The sequence below is a fragment of the Pinus tabuliformis genome, chromosome 3_2 (assembly GCF_031772625.1).
Source record: "Pinus tabuliformis cultivar Carrire ecotype Pingquan chromosome 3_2, CPIR1, whole genome shotgun sequence".
NCBI lineage: Eukaryota > Viridiplantae > Streptophyta > Pinopsida > Pinales > Pinaceae > Pinus > Pinus tabuliformis.
This window is the reverse complement of record NC_142302.1, coordinates 1278218900-1278243744: the sequence shown is the minus strand read 5'-3', so window position 1 is coordinate 1278243744 and position 24845 is coordinate 1278218900. Positions and strand designations below refer to the sequence as shown.

Genomic DNA, 24845 nt, shown 5'->3' with positions numbered 1-24845 from the left:
AAAAAATTGACTTATTATTTTTTAAGTTTTTATTCTATTTTTTTATTTTTTATTTTTATTTTTATTTTTTTTCTATTTTTTTTTTAATTATTTATATCTTTCATCTTTTTTTTGTCTTTTTATTTTTTCAATTTTTTTTTTTTTTAAATAGATCCTCAAACTTAGCCTTTGGAAAAATCACCTAGGACCTAGAACTTAGGACGTATGAGGGGACTAAAACATTTTCTAAACCTCAAGACACTTTACATCATGACTTTTACAATTTTACATTTCAAGGGGGAAAACCCATTTGACATAGACCCTCATAGACCACCCAGTTCTGTGACCAAATATAATCTAGCAAATCAACGCACTAGGTTTCTTCTAAGATTCTAATGACAAAATTCATTCTGGCTTTGGGGTCAGGTTGAAGGAAAACTCTGCCGATCATGGATCGGGTAGACAAAAAACCTTCCGGAACATAGATTATCACTAGAAAATTAGGTCCACCTAGGCAATTTACAAACATGACTCAACTCTGCTAAGATTATTTACAATTCACACATGCAGACTGGGTTTACAACATAGTATGATCAAGTCGACGATGACTGTCGAATGGCACAGACATGTCGATTAAGCACTATCCCTTTTGCGAAAAAAGGGGGGTGTACTGCTATGGGAAGTTGACACGTAGTGGTCAACGGGCCTTGCCATTGCCACTGGTGCATTCGTACTGCAACTCCCTCTGCATCCATGTTGTTGCCCATGGCCCTGCCACTGCTGCATCTACACTGCAATCCCCCTCATCATGCTGCATCGTGTTGCCCATACCACTACCACTGCTAACTGCTGCACTGCAACTCAGTTACTGAGAAGTAAGTAATTGATCTCCCAACTCTGACATCTCCATCAGGCTAGAAACACTCCTGATGCTGAAGCTCCCTCTGTCACTGACAAATGCTCCCTCTCTAACCCCTGCGCTGCTGCAACAACTCTGTGCATCTCATACCGTTGCACATCTCTCTGTGCCATCCTGCACTAGTGCAACACTCCCATGCCTCTCGCACTGTTGCAGCCTGCTAGCCTCACATTGTCCTGGGAATCCTACATTGTAGCTCCCTCTGTCGCTCCATCTGCATCCGTCTCTACTAACATCGCCAGTACTGCTACTCCTCTTCGGGGCTCCCGTAGCAAGGTCTAATCCAAGAGGCTGGGTACCTCGAGGATCTTGCCCCTCATCACCTGTAGTCCTCCTGACTACAGCTCGATGTCTCCCCACTTCTTCTGAAGTGGCACATGAACACTCATGGCACAATCATCATCTGTCTCCACTTCCTTCTCTACCCTTGCTGGCACTACCTTGGTCTCGAAGGCCTCTCCCTTACTCTTCTTCCTTGGACACTGGGTCGCATAATGACCCAGCTCCCCACAGTGGAAGCATTTGACCTTGGAGAGGTCCTTCTTCTTCTGTTTCTCCTGCTTTCCCTCAAATGCTAGGGCAACATCTTCCTCCTCCTCCTTCTTGATTATGATCCCCTTGTCGTTGCTTCCCGCCTTACTCAGCCTTCTGATCTCCTCTTAGTGAAGAGCCGCCAACATTTCCTCCCAATCTGGAAGGGTCGCCCTGCCCAGTATGCTCTAAACAAACACCTCCCAGTCTTCTGAGACTGCGTTTAGGGCTGTTCTCACCATCAATTCTAGATCCAGCGTTGCCCCTATGGAAGTTCACTAATCTTAGATCTCCTTCAATCAACCAAGGAATGGGTCGATCTGTTCTCCCTTCTTCATCTGGTATGACTACCGTTGATTTTCTAGTAGCATCTTCCTCTGCACGGAAGTATGCTGATACAACTTGGTCAGGGCCTCACACATCTCCTGTGTCCTGTTCTTCTCGGCAATATGTGGTACTATATGATCCTTGACCCCGTCAAGGATGATACTCTTAGCCTTCGCAATTGCATCCTCATCCCTGTCGTTATCAGCCGGATCAATTGGGATAGTTATCGTCCTCAAGGCGAAGTGCTTAACATGATTACTGTCTAGTACATATAAGATTCTGGCCTTCCAGACTACGAAGTTTGAGGCCCCGTCCAATTTGTCCTAGTCTCTTACTCCGTGCAGTGCCATTTCGCTACTCCTCTACTTACCTCCTTTAAGTTCTCGATATGACTCCTTTGAGCCTGGATTTCCCTCCTAGAAACCCTTCTGCCAATGTCAAGATACACCTCTCCAATCATCTGTGCAACTGCAACACTGATCTGGATTCCTTGGCTAGAAATCCACCTCGGTAGCGACTCCCTCTACCTTGGTCTTGCCCTGTTAGGTATTGTTCTTACTACAGTACCCCACCAGCTCCATTCTGCAACTTACCCACGGCCCCTAAACCCTAGCAAACTGAAGGTTAGAGCTCCTAGGCTCTGCGCAATCCCGGCACCGGCAAATCAGCCTCTTCAACCAATTGCGTCAACCCTCCTAGCCTCTGCATGGCTCTGCGTGAGCCTGCCTTTGCCTCCCTCAACCTCTGTGCTACCTCTTCCTGGCTCAATCTTGATGATGCAGGCACTAAATGACCCCTTCCTTGCCACTACTCTGCTAAGAACAGCTTCTGTCACTCGGGACAGCTGTTTTTTGTTGTTGCTGCTCTGTTTGGCTGATGTCCTCAGTTCTCCTGTGATCTGCAACCACGCTCTAATACCATGTTGGAATTTCTAAGTCTGACACGTTAGAAACCCTTCATGCACTTTATTGATTTATTCCTACCTACTTGTTCTGTTAATTAACAAGTTATTTACCATGTAAATACTGGAAATAAATACAAATGCATGCTCAACACATTACAGATAATCAACTGAAGGAAATAGAAACAAGCACACAAGTAACACCGTTGTTTTTAGACTAATGTCCTTGGAAAAACCCAATGCAGAAAAACCGATGCAACTATCTGAGGGTTTGATTTATTAAGCAGTTTCAAAATACAATCTTAGTGCCTCATCCAGCTCACCCAACAGAGAAAAATCTCGACAGTAGTACCTCTCTACTCGGAAGCAGATATTCCGATTGAAACCCCGAATAAACACTCTGGCAGCTCCACAACTCCAATTTGCCCCACGAAACCCCAATGTCAACCTCTAGGGACTGTGTTAGCCTCTCTCTGGCCCAGCGTCACTCTGGCTTGGCCTGCATCAGCCCTCTGGCCCTTTGCATCATCCACGCTAGCCCTCTGAGGCACTGCACAGCTCCTAGATGCCCTTGCGTGAGCCCTGGCTGGCTCTGCATGAAACCTTGGCTGCTTCTGCATCCTTCTCTCCGGCTACTGCGCTAATTCTCCCGGTGCTATCTCTGCCTCTCTACTTCTGTATTCACTGCCCCTCAACTACAACTCTGATCACTCTCTCAACTTTCTTAGCAAACCCAACCCCAGAAAGTCAAAATCTTGATCTCTTAGTGTGTTCTCCAAGTGACCCTCAAGCCTCCTCTCATACTTTTCTTGTTGATAAATCAACAACTGAGATTAAGTCCCTAATCAACGGCTAAGATTAAAGTTGGCCTGATCAATGACTTTTGGACCATTCTAACACAGTTTTATATTAATTCACATTAATATTTTCATTTCCCAAAGTTTAGACTTAGGGACTCCATTAAAAATATTAATTATTTTAATATCTCCCAAACTGTTTAGAATCTGCCCAAACCCTTTCTGGGTATTGGAGATCTCATGTGCCTTAGCCTCTCCACCAATTTTTGTGGCTAGAGCACATCCAATGCTACCCCAAATCAACATGATCTACCAAGGGTGGGCACCAAAACTCTTATTCGTTCACCTTCTCCCAAGTCTAGCCACATTAGGGTGCCTAAGGCATCAAATTCTCAATAAGCTAGCCACTAAAAAAATTCGATTTCCTAAGATATCCTACATTGGCCTTTCCTCTAGCCCTCCTCCAAATTTGAATACATTCTGACAGTGGAGTTGCGAGAAAAGCCAAGCCCTAGCTCCGGGACCAAAACTTGCCTGGTCATCCCTAAGGCTAACACTTCCTAGGTTCAAACCAACATCTTTGAGTAATTATATTTTCTTTGAACCTCTCTCCAACTTGTCTAGGGTAAGAATATCATTGGTTGCTACATTCCTTCCTCATACCCTAAACTAGGTCCACTTAGCCCCATGTGGTCCCACTCCTTAAAAAGACCATTCTTCAATAACCATCTGGGATACCAATTCTAACAAGGATTTTAGGGATTGAGAAACTCCTTCACAAGTCTTATCCCATAAACTTAACCCTCAAATCCTCTCTTCCTTTCCCTAGATTACCTAGTACCTTGTTTATAAAGCAAGCAATATTCATCCTTCAAATTCTGGGAAAGGGTTATTCGGAGACAAGTTTGTCTTGTTACTGAGGTTAACGACATTATCATTATTGTTTCCTCATTTTTCCATTTATCCCGTCAAGCGGCACAACACTTTTTGGCGTCGTTGTCGGGAACCAATTTATTGGACCTTAGTGTTGACGACATTCTCATTAATCTTCGTAATCCTCTGATCCATTTTCATCTTCTTAACACTGCATTCACTAATGCCAATGAGGATAGGATGCAGAGATTGATTAATGACATGAAGGCTCATCACATAAAACAAATGAAAATTATGGAACCAATACATGCAAACGAAATGAATGCCATAAGAACTGATCAGGTCACTCTTCAAAGTAAGCTACAAATGTTGGAAAAATCGCAGCTCCAACCAAGACCAAAGGATCCAGTGCAAGAACCTCCCAACCCGCCCAAGCAGCCTTCATCTTATGAAGAGGTCATCGATTCCATTGAGAAATGGTTAAACGAAGATGATCCAGGCAGGAAAGGAACTGAAGGAAATCAGATCGATGATTGCAACACCTATCCAGTGGCTTTGACAAAACAAGGTCACGATAATAAGGAAGAGCAGGTTACAAAAATCAGTGACATTCCAAATTTTCCAAATGAACGTTATCCGAATCAAATAGAAAGTTGCATATTGACCGCGTTAACATTTACATCGCATCCTACCGAGAGCAAGTGGAAAAGGCGAAAGAGAAGAAGGAAGAAGTTTGATGCATCCAATGCTTGAGAACAGCCTGATATTCTGATAAGGCAAAGTCCTAGCATTGTTAGAATTCAGCGTGGCACATCCGAGAAGCAGCCCACAGACTTGTTGTTGAAGTTTTTAAGTCTACCAGTTAAAAACCCTCCATGCACTTTATCTTATTTATTCCTACCTACTTGTTTTGTTAGTTAACAAGTTATTTACAATGTAAATACTGAAAATAAACACTAGTGCATGCTCAACATATTATAGATCAACAATTGAAGGAAACAGAAAAAATCACACCACATGCCATCGTTATTTTTGGACCAATGTCCTCAAAAAACCCAATGTGGGAAAATTGGTGCAACTATCTGAAGGTTTTCTTATTAAGCAATATCATAGTACAATCTAGGTGCCAAATCTAGCTTACCCAATAGAGAATTTCCTTGGCAGTAATACCTCTCAGTTTGAGACAAATGTCCTGGCTGAAACCCCGAATAAACCTACCGACAGCTCCTCAACTCCAATCAACCCCAAAAACCCCAGCGTCTGCCTTTCTGGACTGCATTAGCCCCTTTCTGCCCAGTGTTGGCCCTGCGTCACCCTGAATGGGTCTGCATCAACCTTGGAGGCCCTACGTCAGCCTTCTAACCCTCTGCATCAGCAACGCTGGCCTCTCTGAGGCTCCGCGTAGCTCCCGGCTGCCTTTGCGTGGCCCTGTGTGCTACTACATCACTCTCTCTAGTTACTGCACTGCTCTTCTGGCACTATCTTTGTCTTTCTGTCTCTCTATACGCAATGCCCCTCAGCTACAACTCCGATCACTGATTCTATCTCTCTTAGCAAACCCTACTCTAGAGAATAGAATGATTGATCACTCTGGTGTACTCTCCAAATGAACCTCAAGCCTCCTCTTATACTTTTCTCGTTGATATATAAACGGCCAAGATTAAGTCCCTAATCAACGGCTAAGATTAGATCTAGCTTGATCCATGTCTTTTGGACCATTCTAACACAGTTTCATATTAATTCACATTAATACTTTAATTTCCCTAAGTTTAGACTTAGGGACTCCATTAAAAATATTAATTATTTTGATATCTTTTGAACTATTTAGAATTTTCCCAAACCCTTTATGGGTATTGGACATCTCATGTGCCCCAACCTCTCCACCAAATTTCGTGGCTAGAGCACATCCAATGCTACCCCAAATCAACACTCCCTCTTAGCGAGGACTTTGCTCTAGCAATACTCCTCACTGAATATTACTCTGATCATCCGGCATCGGTCCCTGTGCTGATGCTAGGCCTGCTGCACACCATCCTCTGCATTGTTGTATCCTGTACCACTGCCCATGGTTCTGACACTTCCACTACTACATCTGTACAACAACTCCCTCTTCATCCGTGTTGTTGTTGGTCCTTTCTCCCAACACTGCATCCGCACTACACCTCCTCTCATCATGCTGCATCATGCTACCCATTGCTGCACTGCAACTCAGTTACTGAGAAGTAACTGATCTCCCAACTGTGACCTCTCTGTTGGGCTAGAGACCCTCCTGATGTTGAAGCTCCCTCTGTCGCTGACAAGTGTTCCCTCTCTGACATATGCGCTGCTGCAACAACTCCCTGCATCTCGCATTGTTGCACACCTCTTTGTGCCATCCTGCATTGGTGCAACACTCTCGTGCCTCTCACACTGCTGCAGCCTGCTAGCCTCGCACTGTCTCGGGAATCCTTCACTATAGCTCTCTCTACTGCTTCATCTGCATCTGTCTCTACCCACATCAGCCAGTCCTGCTACTCCTCTTCGTGGCTCCCGTAGCAAGGTCTAATCCAAGAGGCTGGGTACCTCGAGGATCCTACCCCTCATCGCCTATAGTCTGCTTGACTACAGCTCAATGTCTCCCCACTTCTGCTCAAGTGGTGCGTGTGTACTCATGGCACAGTCATTGTCTGTCTCCATTTCCTTCTCTGCCCTTGCTGGTGCTGCCTTAGTCTCGAAAGACTCTCCCTTACTCTTCTTCCTTGGACACTGAGTCGCATAATAACCCAGCTCCCCACAATGGATAGCACTTGATCTTGGAGATATCCTTCTTCCGCTTTTCCTGCTTTCCCTCAAATGCTAGGGCAACATCTTCCTCCTGCTTGACTTTGATCCACTTACTGCTGCTTCCCACCTTTGACTGTCATCTGATCTCTTCTTGGCGAAGAGCCTCCCACATCTCATCCCAAGGTGGAAGTGTCCCTCTGCTCAGTATACTCTGGACAAATACCTCCCAGTCTTCTGAGACAACATTCAGGGCCATCCTCACCATCAATTCCTGATCCAGCGTGGCTTCTATAGCAGTCCACTGATCTCGGATCTCATTCAGCCCTCTGAGAAAGGTGTTAATCGGTTCTCCCTTCTTCATCTGATATGACCTCAGCTGATTCTCTAGTAACATCCTTCTCTGCACAGAAGTATGTTGGTACAATTTCTTAAGGGCCTCCCACATCTCATATGTTGTTTCCTTCTCGGCAATGTGTGATACTACATGGTCCTTGACTCCGTCAAGGATGATGTTCTTGGCTCTCACCATTGCCTCCTCATACATGTCTTCTCAGTTGGGTTGACTGGGATAGCTATTGTCTTCAAGGTGAAGTGCTTGACACGATTTCTGTCAAGTACGAATAAGATTCTGGCCTTCCAGACTGCGAAGTATGACACTCCATCCAGCATGTCCTGGTCTCTTACTCTGTGTAGCGCCATGATGCTCTTCTACTTCCCTCTTGGAAGTTCCCGATCTAACTCCCTCTCAATCTCGATTTCCCTCCTGGAAATCCTTTTGTCGATGTCTAGATGCCCCTTACTCTGATTGTCTATGCAACCGCACCACTGATCCGGGTTTCTCGACTAGAAACCCTCGGTAGCAACTCCCTCCTCTTGGCCTTGCCCTGTCAAGTATTGTTCTGACTACAGTACCTCACCAACTCCACTTTGCAATGTTCCCACAGCCTTCTAAACCCCAACAACTTGAAGGTGAGAGCTCCTAGGCTCTGCGTAATCCCGGGACCAGCAACCTGGCCTCCTCAGCCAACTGCGTCCACCCTCCTAGCTTCTGCGTGAGGATCCCCTTGCCTTCCTTAGCCTCTGCGCTACCTCTTCCTGGCTCACTCTTGATGGCGCAGGCACTGCGTCACCCTTCCCTTGTTGCTGCTATGCTAGAAACAACTTCTGTCACCACGGGACAACTGTTTTCTGTTGTTATTGCTCTGCTCGACGGAAGTGCTCAGTTCTCCTGTGATTTGCAATCATGCTCTGATACCATGTTGAAGTTTCTAAGTCTACCAATTAGAAACCCTCCATGCACTTTATATGATTTATTCTTACCTTCTTGTTTTGTTACTTAACAAGTTATTTACAATGTAAATACTGAAAATAAACACTAGTGCATGCTCAACATATTACAGATCAACAACTGAAGGAAACAGAAACAATCACACCAAATGACACCGTTATTTTTGGACTAATGTCCCCGGAAAAACCCAATGTGGGAAAACCGATGCAGCTATCTGAGGGTTTTCTTATTAAGCAATATCAGAGTACAATCTGTGTGCCAAATCCGGCTTACCCAATAGAGAATTTCCTTGGCAATAAAACCTCTCAGTATGAGACAAATGTCCCGGCTAAAACCCCAGATAAACCTTTCGGCAGCTCCTCAACTCCAATCTGCCCCAGAAAACCCAGCATTTGCCTTTCTGGACTACGTCAGCCCCTCTCTGCCCAGCGCTAGCCCTACGTCACCTTGAATGGGTCTGCATCAGCCTTAGGAGGCCCTACGTCAGCCTTCTAACCCTTTGCGTCAGCAACGCTGGCCTCTCTGAGGCTCTGGGCAGCTCCCGGCTGCCTCTGCGTGGCCCTGCATGGGCCCTGGCTGCTACTGCGTCACTCTCTTTAGCTACTGCGTTGCTCTTCGGCACTATCTCTGCCTCTCTGTCTCTGTACTCAATGCCCCTCAGCTGCAACTCCAATCACTGATTCTATCTCTCTCAGCAAACCCCACTCTAGAAAATAGAATGATTGATCACTCTAATGTACTCTCCAAGTGACCCTCAAGCCTTCTCTTATACTTTTTTCATTGACATATCAACGGCCGAGATTAGATCTGGCTTGATCCATGTCTTTTGGACCATTCTAACACAGTTTCATATTAATTCACATTAATACTTTAATTTCCCTAAGTTTAGACTTAGGGACTCCATTAAAAATATTAATTATTGTAATATCTCCTAAACTGTTTAGAATCTGCCCAAACCCTTTCTGGGTATTGGAGATCTCATGCGCCCCAACCTCTCCACCAAATTTCGTGGGTAGAGCACATCTGATGCTACCCCAAATCAACACTTGCCAAAAAGTCGGTAGATGCTCAATATACACTATGTTGAGGACATTTGATGCCATGGGCATTTTTTTGTATAGTATCTCTAACCCTTTTCCCTTTTGATTTCATGTCGTTAGATAGTTTATTTCATGCATTTATATTATGTCTTTTATATTCCAGTTTATTAGAGTAGATTTTCTATTCCAGCGGTATTTTATATATCTGCGTGACGATTTCGATGTTGAATGGATATCTATTTGATGGACCTTTGTTTCCTTGGATGCAGGATTCTGGGATTCTCGCGTTACTTCTTGGAAGCATCGTGTCCCCATATGGTTGTCAAAGTTCCAAGAAAACGGAAGTGCCAACTTTTTCAACAAGGATTGGATCACAAATCAGCAGTCTATGTGTCATGATCATTCCATTCTGCAAACTATATATTGTATATGATCCTAGTAAAACCTTGAATCTATGTAACAACCTAGGTAAGCCTATAATTTGATGATGAATTCTATCATAGGAGGTTTTTTAACCTCGCTGATTACCTGTGTTTTTTAACACGCTAATCAGAGGAGTTTTTTTCCTCCAACTTAAACCCCCAAAGCTAGGGTGAAATTTATTGTCGAATTATCAAGGGAGTCCTAGTGTTTTAGTTGAGTCTGATGTAAAAGTGGTTTGGGAATAATTTAAACTAATTGACTTAATTATTGTATTACAAATCACTTGGTTTACTAGATCATATTGAGTCGCAGATGGGTTGTGTCTTGAGGATCTAAGACAAATGTGTATTCCCTCTTTGAGTCTTGTAAATGAAAAATCATATGTATTAGAGAGTTGAAAAAATAATTAATCCCCTCATTTGTAAATTAATTAATTTTTCTGGCGAAATAAAATTTAATCCTAAGCCAAAAAATTAATTAATTAAAGTCAAGTTAAAATATCTTAAGAAAATAAATTCTCCAAATGGAAAAATTCGTGGGTCTTAAAAGAATCAATTTTTAAAGGTCCTCCAGCAAGGGAATATTGTTTTTTTGAACAAAATTTGGACCCTTGGACCTTGGTGGTTAAGTCAAAGTCAAATTTTTGAGGAAATTGTCTCTAAATAATCAATTTTGAGCTAAATAAAATGGAATTAAATGATAAATTCGAAAATTCCTCATAAATAAAAAATCAACGGCCAAGATTATTTTGACAAGAATCAAAGAAACTAGCCGTTTTTTTTCAATTTGGAGGATTTATCTATAAATTAGAGAGTCAATTGAGTCTCTAGTCATCTTGATCTCTGACTAGAAAATTTCTGTTGACGCAGCTTTGTAACTAGTGTCTCATTGGGAACTATTTTTTCAATCATAATAAAGACTTTGGGGTGCAATTCAAGGTGTTCTTGCTTATTGATTTGTGATATGTGCTGACTACAAGCATCTCTACTTTGTGCTGAATATTGGTAAGATTTGTTTTTTCATTAGATGGAGATAGAACCACACTATTGATAGTTTTGGACTAATCTGAGGTGGTTTGATTCCCCATGTGATCTAACAAATTATTTTGAGATAAATTCATAGTGCTTGCAGGGACTTCAGTCCTTGGCCTCCAAGTTCATAAACTTGAGCAAGAATTACTGTTGTTTGGATTCCAAATATTTATATAGTGGATTAAATCTTCGCTAAGGCTATATTATACAGTGAGGTTTCTAAAGTATTTTTAGCCATTCTTCAAAGGAAAAAATTCCATAAAAATATTTTTCTCAAAGATTTAAATTTTTTAAAACCCTTGTATATTTGTAGATCTTGTGAATAATTTTATAAATCTAACATGCAAATTATTTTTCTAACTTGGGTTTTGGGAATTTTTAGTATTTTGTATATAATTGGGGTTTGGGTGTTTTTATTTTCATTTTTGCAGGTTGGATCAAGGAATCAAGTAAGAGAAGAGCTAGATCTAGGCCCTTGAGGGTAATATCTAGTCTCTAGAAAATTTTGCAGGGACATTTACTGAAGAATTGACGCCAAAATTCAGATCCGAAAAAAAAAAAAAAAAAAAAAACAAAACAAAACAAAAAAAAAAAAACAAAAACAAAAACAAAAACAAAAACAAAAAACAAAAAACAAAAAAACAAAAAACAAAAAAAAAACAAAAAAAAAAACAAAAAAACAAAAAAACAAAAAACAAAAAACTTTCTCGAAACACGAGTTTTCAGTGTTTGGCCTCCTCTTGCCATTTCAGCCCCCAACCTATCATCCTAGCCCTTTTATCCCCACAAATTTGTCTCCCTTAGCCTTGTTTTCCATTTTCTTGGCCTCTTTTGCCCTATATTGACATGAAGCCTAATTTGAATTTTTAAGGCTAAATACTTGGCGTTTGCAGACTCGAGGTCTCAAAATTCTTATTTTTTAAGCGGCAAAGTGGTCCCAAAGTTTTATCGATTTTCAACGATGGGATCTTCAAGGCCTTGGGCCTAGGGGTTGACCCTTGTTTTCTGCAGGTTTATTACAGCAAGCAAATTACTAATAAATAGGCTCTAAAATCACACTAAATGGTTAAAATCATTTAAAATTGCAAAATCTTCATTTTCACAAACTTTGGCCCCTTGGGTATTTGAGTTTTGGCCTATATCTAACATTTAAGCTTGCTGGGTTTTTCTATATAATGGAAATTTCTGCAGTTCTGAAATTTCTTAATCAAATACTTAATAAGGACCAAACACTGAAATTTTCAATTTCTGGAAAATTTTACTATTTCCAGAAATATTAGGGTTTATCTTAAGCATTGTTAGGTTGCTGATCTATCACTGTTTCACTATTGTAATAACATATCAGTTCTGAAATTTTTGAATCACATTTTCTAAATAACTCAAAAAATTATTTTTTTCAAGTTTGGCGAATTTTTTCTATTTTTGAGAAATATTAGGCATTTATTTTTGGCTTGATTAGTTTGTTGATCTGTGGTTAACTTACTATTGTAACAAACATATCAGTGCTAAAAATTGTTCAATCAAACTCTCTAAAAGCCCTAAAATCGAAATTTTCAAGTCCTGGTGCATTTTACTATTTTTTATTATATAGGCCATCTATTTTTGGCAGTTTTATCTTGCTGATCTGTCTTGGCTTACTGTTGTAAATCAAAAAATCAGATCTGAAATTTGACTGAATACATCATCTTAAAATGATCTAAGCAGGCTGAAGTACATTTGTTGGTCATTAGAATTTCAGTGTTTTATGTGTTGAAGTGGTTTATGCACTGTTGTTACAAGTTACAACATTGATAAGATCTAAATTTTCTGAAGTAGTATTGCTGGTATAAATCTGTGATCAACATCTTGATTGACTATTTTAAGCATTTGGCATCTTGGGCTACTTGGTATCTTGTGGCATATTGTTGAAATTTACACTTGTATCTCTATGCATTTTATGTTGTGTAAAATTGTAATTCATTATTGTTAAGTACTCTTAATGAGATTATAATTAAACACTTAAACAACTTAAGAAAATCTTAAATCAAGATAAATCTCACTCATAATCTCTTGCATAAGCATACTAGATCTAAATTTGCATTAATAATTTACCTCCTAGCATAAGCTAGGTTGATAATGTTAAAATTGGCAACTAGGGCTAAACTCCACATAGGTCGTCTTATTTATGACAGCTGATATTTTTCTTGGATTCCTCTCCCCGAGAGGTGTAGGATTGATCTAAAGATCATCTGATTCCAACATGTGCAAATGAAGTTATGAATTTATTTTGATTATGGACAAATTTTCAAGGTCGGCCAACAAACTTATGTAGGCTCAAAAGCCCAACAGTCACGTCTACTCATCCTCAACATTTGCTATAAATACATGATGTGTTAGCCTCATTTGGACACACTCATCTTCACACTTCTCTCTCTCTCCTCATTGATTGGTTATGGATTTCTGGGCCTCTCTCTCTCCACACGTCTGAAATTTCAGGAGAGCCAAATTTCAAGAGGCCGAAATTTCAAGAGAGCGAAATTTCAGGAGGCCAAAATTTCAGGAAACTGAATTTCTGTACAGTTTGACCAAGCGATGAATAGCATGCGTTGACCTCCTTTGACTACGTTTTTGTGAGGGCTATCTCTGTTTGGCAAGCCACATATATGGGCACATAAATCGAGGCTAAATGTTGATTGTTGACCAGCATTGACTACAGCTAGGGCTGGCTGCAGGTGGGCTATTTGACTAGACTTTGACTGCGCTAAATTTGACTATTTTGAGGGTTGTTTTATCTTGCTGTTTGGAGGCCGAAGTTGACTGATTTGCTGAAGGTCAAATTTGCCCTGTTGACCAGCGTTGCCTTTCTGGTTAGGGCTCTTTTGCTATTGCTATAAATTATCAGATTTGTAAATTATATTATCTCTCTCTACTGAACTATTGAAGACTAAAAGAAGATTTGATCAAGGGTTTCCCCACATTGTGGTTTGTCCCTGGCTAGTGCCACATCTTGTGTCCTCTTGTCTTGGCTTGTCTTCTACTGTTTAATGTTTATGTTCTACCTACATTTTACTATCATGTTGATGTGATTGCTAATTTGAATATTGATACTAGTCTAATAAAGAAATTGAAGTAAAATTGCTCTAAAGCATAGAACATACCATTGTTACCAAAAATTAAGATGGTATCGGAGCTGAGGTGAAGACAAAGCCCAAGCAAGAGTGAAAGAGCAATCACCAAAGACAGTTGGACAAGGTCAAAAGGCTCAATGGGTCCCTCATCCTACTTCCCGGTTGAAGAAAGGCTCCATGATAAATCTTACTATTATGGATGGAAGATGTCTCTTGATTTGACCTTGGAAGAAAAAGAAGTGATGGATTATGTGCAAGGTAAAATCCTTGAGCCTCCTTCAAATACATCGGCTGCTATGAAGACCAAGTACAATAAGACCGAAGTCAAAGTGAAGAAGATTATCAGGGATTCCATTGACAAGCATCTGGTGGCCTATATCTCCGAATTGAAGACCTCCAAGGAGATCTATAAAAGGTTGGTCGACATGTTCAAGGTTAGTAATGCTAATCAAATTCTATTTCTCAAGAATAAGTTGAAGGATATTAAGAAGGACAAGGATGAGGACATTAAATCCTATTTCTTGAGGATTACTGAGATCAATAATGATCTACGCTCGATTGGAGAAGTCATTCTTGACATGGAACTTACTCTCACCACCCTTGGAGGACTCCCACCTAAGTGGTATATATTTAGAATCATTATACTCAACAATGATCGAATTCCTAGGTTTGAAGAATTGGTGTCGAGATTCATTCAAGAAGAAACAAGAATGGTGGAGCAAGAAATGATTTCTAATAGAAGCAACCCCACAGTATTCTCCACTCATGCCATGAGGAAGAACAATGCAAGTTCAAAGAAGCAAAGTCAAGGAAGACTGAGATTCAAAAATGGAAGGAAGGGAAGATGCTTTGTTTGCAATAAGTTTGCCCACTATGCAAGGGAGTGCCCAAATAGAAGGGACACATCGCATGATGATGATCACAATCATTCCAAGGGCAACTTCAACAACAGCGATCAAAGGAATGGCAGGTCCAGTGGCAAAGGAAAAAGGAATGCGAGACATCAAGGAAATGGTCGACCCTCCAAGAAATCAAGGAACTCCAAGTATGAAAAATCCAATGTTGTTAACAATAACCAAAAGGAGTACTATCTTATATCGGCCCTCTCCACTGTCTCTCCTTCGGACACTTTGGGAAATTGGCTGATTAATAGTGGTGCCTCAAGGCACTTCACCAGATACAAGGAAGCCCTCTCTAATCTGATAGAAAAGGAGACAAACTTGGAAATCATCCTTGGAGATGATGCCACCTATCCTGTGAAGGGAGTAGGGAATGTTACCCTTCAATTGAATCAAAGTAACACTATTCATTTGCAAGAAGTACTCTATGTACCCGATCTCAAGAAGAACCCGATGTCCATTTCAGCAATGGAAGACCAAGGATTCAAGGTGGCTTTTATCGATGGAAAGGTACGTGTTTGGAAAAGAAATTTTAAAGATGTTTTTACTCTTGGGTTTAGGGTTGACACTTTATATCAAGTTGGAAGAAGTCCATTGGGAGCCATGTCTTGCGACACATCTCTACAATTTGAACTATGGTAGCGGAGGTTCGTCCATCTTCATTATAAGGCCCTACCCGATGAGAGACAGATGGTGACAAGTATGCCCGAGTTCAAAGTAGAGCATGAAGGTGTATGTCCGGGATGTGCCGAAGGAAAACTTACAAGGGTAACATTCCCCTCAAGTAATAGCAAAACCACAGACATATTGCAATTGATCCACTCCGACATATCTGGTATGATGGCTATAAACTCTTTGGGAGGATACTTATATTATCTCACCTTTATGGATGATTATTCTCGGAAGACCTGGATCTACTTCTTGAAGAAGAAAGATGAAGTGTTCACCTGGTTCCGTCACTTCAAAGCCTTGATCGAAAACCAATCCGAGAAAAAAATCAAGATATTGAGGACTGATAATGGGACCGAGTACGAACCCAATGAAATCCAAGATTATTGCAAAGAAGCTGGCATTAAGAGGGAGACTACAACACCATACACCCCCGAGCAGAATTGTGTGGCTGAAAGGAAGAATCACTTTATTGTAGAAGTGGTTCATGCCATGCTCCATGATCAAGGCCTTCTGAAGTTTCTATGGGGTGAAGCTGCAAAAATCGTTGTGTATGTTCAAAATTGATGCCCTCATCAAGCATTGGACTCTAAGACTCCCAAAGAATAAGAAACTGATGTCTCTCGTTTTAGAATTTTTGGAAGTCCCATATATTTTCATGTGCCGAAAGAGAAAAGAAGCAAATTGGGTGCATGTGGGAAGAAAGGAATCTTTGTGGGCTATAGTGAAAATTCCAAGGGATATAGAATTTATGTGGTTGGTCAAAAGGAAGTTGAGATAAGTCATGATGTCAGTTTCGACGAAGATATGGCCCTCGGGAAGATCAACAACCTTCCTATCTTAAGGAAGGACAAAGACGCTGACACCGGAAATCAAGGTGAAAAACAGGACGAAACGATGCCTAATGTTGATGAACCAATGGATCCTATGGATCCTCCTCCTCATGAGCCTTCCTCCTCCAAAATGAGGCCCTCATGGCTTAGGGAGACTCTCGAAGATGCCGAGAGATACATTGCACCAAGGGGGACTTTCCGTGAAAACAAGAAGCCAAACAGGTATCAAGGATATTTGACAACCATGAGCACTATAATTCAAAATGAGCCTTCATCATTTGAAGAAGCCGTGAAGCATCAAGTATGGAAGGATGCTATGAATGAAGAATACGAGTCAATTATGAATAATGATGTTTGGGATGTGGTCCCTAGACCCCAGGACAAATCAATTTCTAAGTCTAACACGTCAGAAATTCTTCCTGCATTATTTGGTTTATTTCACCTACTTGTTTATTCTTTAACAAGTTATTTAACCATATAAATACTGAAAACAAACACAAATGCAGTCTCAACTCATATACAGATCATCAACTGAAATAGTAGACAAACACACATGAGACACAGTGGTTTTTCGACAATCGTCGCTAGAAAAACCCAACTTGGGAACACCGGTGTGGTAGTTCTGAGGGTTTTATTATTAAGCAGCTTTCTTGAGTACAACTAGGGTGCCAAATTGGTTCACCCAACAGATATTTCTATTTGGCAGTAATACCTCTCTTCAGAAGCAGATATTCAACAAGTCTACCCCACGAAAATCCTTCCAACATGTCTCCAAGGCTTTGTGTCAACCCTGCTAGCCTCTACGTAGCTCTTGAACCCCCTACGTCAACCCTCTGCCTCTTTGCGTCAGCTTTCTATCCCTCTGCGTCACCCACGCAGGCCCTGTTAGCCTCTGCGCAGTCTCACTGGCCTTCTGCGTAGCCTCCTCAATCACTGCGCTAACCCTCTGGCACTATCTCTCCCTCTTTGCTATGCACTCACTGCCCCTCGTTGCAACTCAGGTCACTTGTTTGATTTCTCTCAACAAACCCTGCTCCAAAAAATCGAATTGATTGATCAATCTTGATGTATCTCCAACTGACCCTCAAGCCTCCTCTTATACTTTTTCTGTTGAGTCTTCAACGACCGAGATTAAATCTCTAGTCAACAACTAAGATAAAATTTAGCTTGATCCATGTCATTTAGAACATTCTCACCCAATTTTATATTAATACCCATTAATATTTTAATTTTCCTAAGTTTAGACTTAGGAACACCATTAAAATATTAATTATTTTAATATCTCTCTAACTAAGTGGAATTTCCCCAAACCATTTTGGGTCTTGGAGATCTCATTTGCTTTAGCCTCTCCACCAATTTTCATGGCTATAGCACATCCGATGCTACCCCAAATCAACACTCCCTCTTAACAAGGAATGTGCTTTACTAATGCTCCACCACTGAACATCACACTGATCATCCAACACCGGTACCTGTGTTGATGCTTTCCCTGCTGCCCAACATCCACTGCACTGTTGCCCCCTGTATTGTTGCCCATGGCTCTGCCACTGCCACTACTACATCTATACTGCAGCTCCCTCTCAACATACTGCCTCATGCTGCCCATAGCACTACCACTGCCACTGCTGCACTGTAGCTGAGTTATCGAGAAGTAAGTAACTGATCTACCCAAGTACTGACATCCTTGTCAGCCTAGAAGCCTCTCGATGCTGAAGCAACCTCTACTGCTATCTGGTGCTTTCTCTGCTGCCTTTGCGCTACTACAAACACCTTTGCGCCTCTCGCACTGCTGCAACCTCCTTTGTGCCTCTCTGCACTGTTGCAACCACCTTTGTGCCTCTCACACTGCTGCAACCTCCACTGTGCTGCTACAGACCTCTGCACTCTAGCACTACCTTGTCGCTCCATCCGCATCTTGCTTCTACCGACATCCGTCATCCTGCTACTGTCATTCGGGGCTCCCGTAGCCAGATATGATCCAAGAGTTTGGGTACCTCAAGGATCCTGCCCCTCATCTTTTGTAGTCCTCCTGACTACAGCTTTTTGTCTCCCCACCTCTTCTCTAGAGGTGTATAAGCACTCATGGCACAGTCGTCATCAGTGTCGACTTCTTACTTCACCTTAGACGGAGCTGCCTTGGAGTCAGAAGCCTCTCCCTTATTCTTCTTCCTAGGACACTGGGTTGCATAATGACCCATCTCCCCACAATGGAAGCACTTCACTTTGGAGATGTCCTTCTTCTTCCTCTTCCCCTATTGTCTTGCAAATGCCAAAGCCGCATCCTCCTCCTCCTCTTCCTTGATTCAACCTCCTTTGCTGCTACTTCTTGCCTTGGTCAACCATCTGATCTCTTCTTGGCGAAGAGTTGTCCACATCTCTTCCCATCTTGGAAGATCTGCTCTGCCCAAAATGCTTTGGACAAATGTCTCCCAATCCTCGGAGACTGCATTCAGGGCGATCCTCACCATGAACTCCTGATCCAATGTGTTCCCTATGGAAGTAAGTTGGTCCCGAATCTCTTGCAACCTACTAAGGTATAGATCTATCTGCTCCCCTTTCTACATCGGATACGACCGCAACTAATTCTCCAACAGCATCTTCCTCTGCACGGAAGTGCGATATTACATGATCCTTGACCCCATCAAGGATTATGCACTTTGCCTTCACCATTGCATCCTCATACCTTTCATTATCAACGGGGTCGATTGGGATAGCCACGGTTCTTAAGGCAAAGCCCTTGATGCGATGTCTATCTAAAACAGACAGGATCCTGGCCTTCCAGATGACAAAGTTGGAGGCCCCATCCAACCTGCCTGATCCGTCAGTCCATTAATTGCCATCTTTTCTCTTCTACTGGACTCCCTCTGAGACTCGATTTCCCTACTGGAAATCTTCCTGCCAACTGCCAATCCGCTCCTCTCCGATCCTCTTTGCAACTGCAATTCAGATCTGGATTTCTTGGCTAGAAATCCCTCAAGGCAACGACTCCCTCTACCTTGGTTCAATCTCATTAGGTACTGTTCTGCTTCGATAGCAACAACACCCCACCAGCATCCCAATCCACAATCTACCCACAGCTCCCTAGGCCCCAGCGGCTGAAGAAACTGAGCCTCTTAGCTCTGCGCAATCCCGGCAAGATTGAATCGCTCCTCTGGCCAACTGCATCAAGCCTACCTAGCTGAGTAGGATGACGTGGCTCTTCGTAAGCCTCTTCTAACTCTCTCTGGCTCAAAATGGTGACACAAGCCCTCTGCGTCACTCCTTCTCTACTGCTTTTTGCTTAGGAGCAGCTATATCTCTCAGAATAGCTACTACTGCTACAAATGCCTCTGATTAAGTTGGTGTCTTCAATTCTCCTGTGCTCTGCGATCCTCTGATGCCATGTTGAAATTTCTAAGTCTAACACGTCAAAAATTCTTCCTGCATTATCTGGTTTATTTCACCTACTTTTTTATTCCTTAACAAGTTGTTCAACCATATAAATACTGAAAATAAACACAAATGTAGTCTCAACTCATATACTGGTCATCAACTGAATTAATAGACAAACACGCAAGAGACACCATTATTTTTGGACAATCATCCCCGAAAAAACCCAACTTGGGAAAACCGGTGCAGCAGTTCTGAGGTTTTTAATATTAAGCAACTTTCTTGAGTACAACTAAAGTGCCAAACTAGTTCACCCAACAGAGATTTCTATCTGGCAGTAATACCTCTCTTCGGAAGCAGATATTTAACAAATCTGCCCCACGAAAATCCTTCCAGCACTTCTCCAAGGCTCTGTGCTAGCCCTACTAGCCTTTGCGTAGCTCTAGAACCCCCTGCGTCAGCCCTCTGCCTCTCTGCATCAGCTTTCTGGCCCTCTGCATCACCCACACAAGCCCTATTAGCCTCTACACAGTCTCTCTGCCCTTCTGTGTGGCTCCTGCTGGCTCTGCGTAGCCTCCTTAATCACTGCATTGGCCCTCTTGCACTATCTTTGCCTCTGTGCTATGCACTCACTGCCCCTCGCTGCAACTCAAATCACTTGTTTGATTTCTCTTAGCAAACCCCACTCCAAAAAATTGAACCGATTGATCAATCTTGGTGTATCTCCAACTGACCCTCAAGCCTCCTCTTATACTTTTTCTGTTGAATCTTCAACGACTGAGATTAAATCTCTAATCAATGGCTAAGATTAGATTTGGCTTGATCCATGTCATTTAGAATATTCTCACCCACTTTTATATTAATACCCATTAATATTTAAATTTTCCTAAATTTAGACTTAGGAACACCATTAAAAATATTAATTATTTTAATATCTTTCTAACCGGGAGGAATTTCCCCAAACCATTTCTGGGTCTTGGAGATCTCATGTGGTTTAGCCTCTCCACCAATTTTCATGGCTAGAGCACATCTGATGCTACCCCAAATCAACAACCTCTAAGTGGCTCTACAAAATCAAACATGGACCTAATGGAAGTGCAGACCCTCTCATTCACAAATGTAAGAGGGAGTTGGCTTCTGAATTTGAGATGAACAACCTAGGACTGATGCACTAGTTCCTAGGGTTGGAGGTCTGGCAAAAGCCAGGTGAAATTTTCTTCTCTCAAGGAAAATATGTTGTGAAGATATTGGAAAGATTTGGGATGGTGGACTGCAAGCCTGTGACTACTCCGATGGAAGTTAACTTTAAGAAGTTATGTGATAGTGTTGCTCGACCTGAATTGGGAAATGCTTCTGAGTATCATCAACTCATAGGAGCATTGATGTTCTTGGTGAACTCTCATCCGGACATATGTTTTGCAGTTAACACATTGAGCCAATATATGGTTGAGCCACATCATATACATTAGATTGGTGCCAAGAATCTTCTGAGATATCTTCGGGGCACTATCACTCATGGACTGAGATACACTGCCAGAGATGTGAGGTCGCATGGTTATTCTGACGCTGATTAGGCTGGCAGTGTGGTGGATCAAAAGATCACTTCTGGATGTTGTTTTTCTTTGGGTTCTGCTTTGATATCCTGTATGAGCAGGAAGAAAAAATCGATTGCCTTGAGCACCGCCTAGGCCGAATATATAGCTTCTAGTATGGCCTCCTATGAAGCTATCTAGTTGAAGAAGCTCTTCACTGAGTTGTCTGGACATATGTTGGATACCACTGTGATCCTCTGCGACAACCAGAGTGGGATCCAATTATCAGAGAATCCCATGATTCAGATACCATTTTATCCGGGATATAGTACAACGAGGAGCAATAAGACTACATCACATTGGGATCGATGAGTAGGTCGTTGATATTCTGACAAAGCCCCTGGGGAAGGTCAACTTCTTGGCCTTCCAAGAACGACTTGGAGTTGTGGAGAGACCCTCTTATGAGGGTCTTGTATGAGATGGACATTGAGCTATGGGAGCTCCGGGGGGCTTGGGGTACTTCTTGGAGCAATGAGCAACCATAGGGTGAGTGGTTCAACCTTCCCCTAGTGGTTTGTTGTGTACAGGGTGAGTGGTTCAGCATTCCCCTGCGATACCCCTTGGCAACATGTAGGCAGGATGAGTGGTTCATCCTTCTCTTGTTGAGACATCCTACCCATGCAGTCTAGGACTCATGGGAAGTACCTCTCATCTAGCCAATGAGTAGGGAAATGAGGATAAGGACCATAGTACTATCGATGGACGCATCGTGTACTACCGTACTCCCTATGCTAGGATGACCGATATTGATCTGGGATCAATTGGAACTGACTTTGGGTCAGTAAGAGTGGTATGAGACACTATCTTTTGATTGGAACTAACTTCGGGTCAGTAAGAGTGGTATGACACACTCTCCTTTGATTGGGACTGACTTCGGGTCAGTAGAGAATGGTATGATACATTCTCGATCACTTCTTCTTCATAGTTCAACAGTGCAGAGAAGTGCATTGATGGCAGAGATAGTACAGATTGGCCGATGGATTAGCAGATGGAGTTCTCCCTAGTTGAGAGGGAGTGTTAAAATTGCAACTAGGACCAAAATCCACATGGGTCATCTTATTTATGATAGCTGATATTTTTCTTGGATTCCTCTCTCTAAGAGGTGTAGGATTGGACTAAAGATTATCCGATTCCGACATGTGCAAATGAAGTTATGAATTTATTTTGATTATGGACAAATTGTCAAGGTCGGCCAGCAAACTTATGTAGGCTCAGAAGCCCAACAGTCACGTCTATTCATCCTCAACGTTTGATATAAATACATGATACGTTAGCCTCATTTGGACACTCATATTCACACTTCTCTCTCTCTCCTCATTGATTGGGTATGGATTTCTAGGCCTCTCTCTCTCATCACTGAAATTTCAGGAGAGCGAAATTTCAAGAGGCCGAAATTTCAGGAGAGCAAATTTCAGTAGGCCAAAACTTCAAGAGACTGAATTTTTGGACAGTTTGACGAAGCATTGACCTCCTTTGACTGCGTTTTTGTGTGGGCTATCTTTGTTTGGGCAGGCCGCATTTATGGGCATAGAAAACGAGGCTAAACGTTGATTGTTGACCAGCGTTGACTGTAGCTAGGGCTGACCACAGGTGGGTGGTTTGACCAGACTTTAACTGCGCTGAATTTGACTGTTTTGAGGGTTGTTTTATCTTGTTGTTTGGGGGCCGAAGTTCACTGAAGTTGACCGATTTGCTGAGGGTCAAATCCGCCTTGTTGATCAACGTCGACTTCTCTGGTTAAGGATCTTTTGCCGCTATTATAAATTATCAGATTTGTAAATTGTACTATCTCTCTCTGTTGAACTATTGAAGACTAAAAGAAGATTTGATCAAAGGTTTCCCCAAATTGGGCTTTGTCCCTCGCTAGTGCCACATCTTGTGTCCTCTTGTCTTGGCTTGTCTTCTACTGTTTATGTTTATGTTCTATCTACATTTTACTATCATGTTGATGTGATTGATAATATGAATATTGATACTAGGCTAATAAAGAAATTGAAGTAAAATTGCTCTAAACCATAGAACATACCATTGTTGCCTAAAATTAACAGATAGAGATATAGGACAATCCTTCTTATCTAGCTTGAGGGACCTCGACAACTCTTCGGTGGTTAACACGGTGACCTTGCAGTCATCAGAGCCATAGTTTCTGCAGCGCCGAAGGCATCGGGGGATAGAAGCCTAACAAAAGGTATCATTAATCGCCCTAGCCTGCTTCCTATTAGCCTCCTTCCCACAACCTTCCTTGGAGCCCAGGTTCAAATAGTTAAAGGAAGGTTACACTTAGACTAGGCATTTAACTAAAATTTACCAAGATCATTGCATCTCACATAGGTCCTAGGACTTGCATATCATACAGGTTAGTCAATCATTCAAGCATTGGATGTCCATCCGATGTTTTGGTTCCAATTCATACGAAGCAAGAATTTGTGACTCCATTAAGGCACTGGTCTCATAATAGAAAATCTAATCTAATCAATAATCTTGCTTAATTTCAACCAAGTGGCTAGGCCACTCATCCGTGTCTCCCACGTAAGTTGATTCTCAACTTGCTTTCCTTCACTTCATTCCATAGGGACTACCCCCAATAACCTGTTGTTGGGAGACAGCTAGAACGGAGTGGGTGGGCATCAAAATGACAACCCCCGTCCTGAACGTTGTTGCAATGGCTGTATTATCCGGGCAACAACAGAACTCACCTAACAATTCGAAATTAAATTTCACCCTAGCTTTGGGGTTTAAGCTGGAGGGAAAAAACTCTTATGATTAGCCATGTCGAAAAATACAAGTAATCAGCGAGGTTAAAAAACCTCCTAGGATGGAATTCGTCATCAAATTATCAGCTTACGTAGGTTGTTACATAGACTCATGGTTTTACTAAGATCATTTACAATATATAACTTGCAGAATGGGATGACCATGACAGATGGATTATTGATAGGTGATCCAATCCTATTGGAAAAAATTGGCACTTCTTCTTTGGAACTTTGACAATTTGAGTGCAACAGGAGCAATCGTGGAGGCATGAGTTACCCCTTTCCTTGGCCAGCGTTTTCCAACCCTCTAGTGCATATTTTACTTTAATGATTTATCTTTCTTTTTTGCATAGCTTTGGTGACTGAGCTTGCCTTCTGCTTTTTCAGGACCCCTCAAAGATGTAGCACTTTATTGCTCATCTTGGTTGGAACATTCAATATGGATAGAGCATGAAATGATGAGGAACTAGGTGATGGCTAGTGAGTGGGGTAGAGCTCATACTAAGATTTTTCCACTGTGCTTATTATATTCTAGCCATCTTTTGCATTTTTCATTTCCTTTATTTGTGGCTTCATATGCTTTTATCTTTCTTTCAGTTGCATCAACCTCTTAGGGAAAATTCTCAGCCCTGACTTAGAGATGAAGATATAGGTGCCAATTCCAATCCCCAAAGACAATCAACCCAAATAATGCAGGTGGATGATACAGGAAACATAGAAGTTGGCAAGTATGGATTACCTTGGGCACACT

The 24845-nt window shown here is 41.9% G+C and overlaps 1 protein-coding gene across 7 annotated transcripts in view; it reads right to left on the bottom strand.

The window, feature by feature from the left end:
* The window catches only part of LOC149185411 (uncharacterized), a 272063-nt gene that overhangs the window by 79005 nt on the left and 168213 nt on the right, over positions 1-24845 (bottom strand). The window lies entirely within an intron of this gene.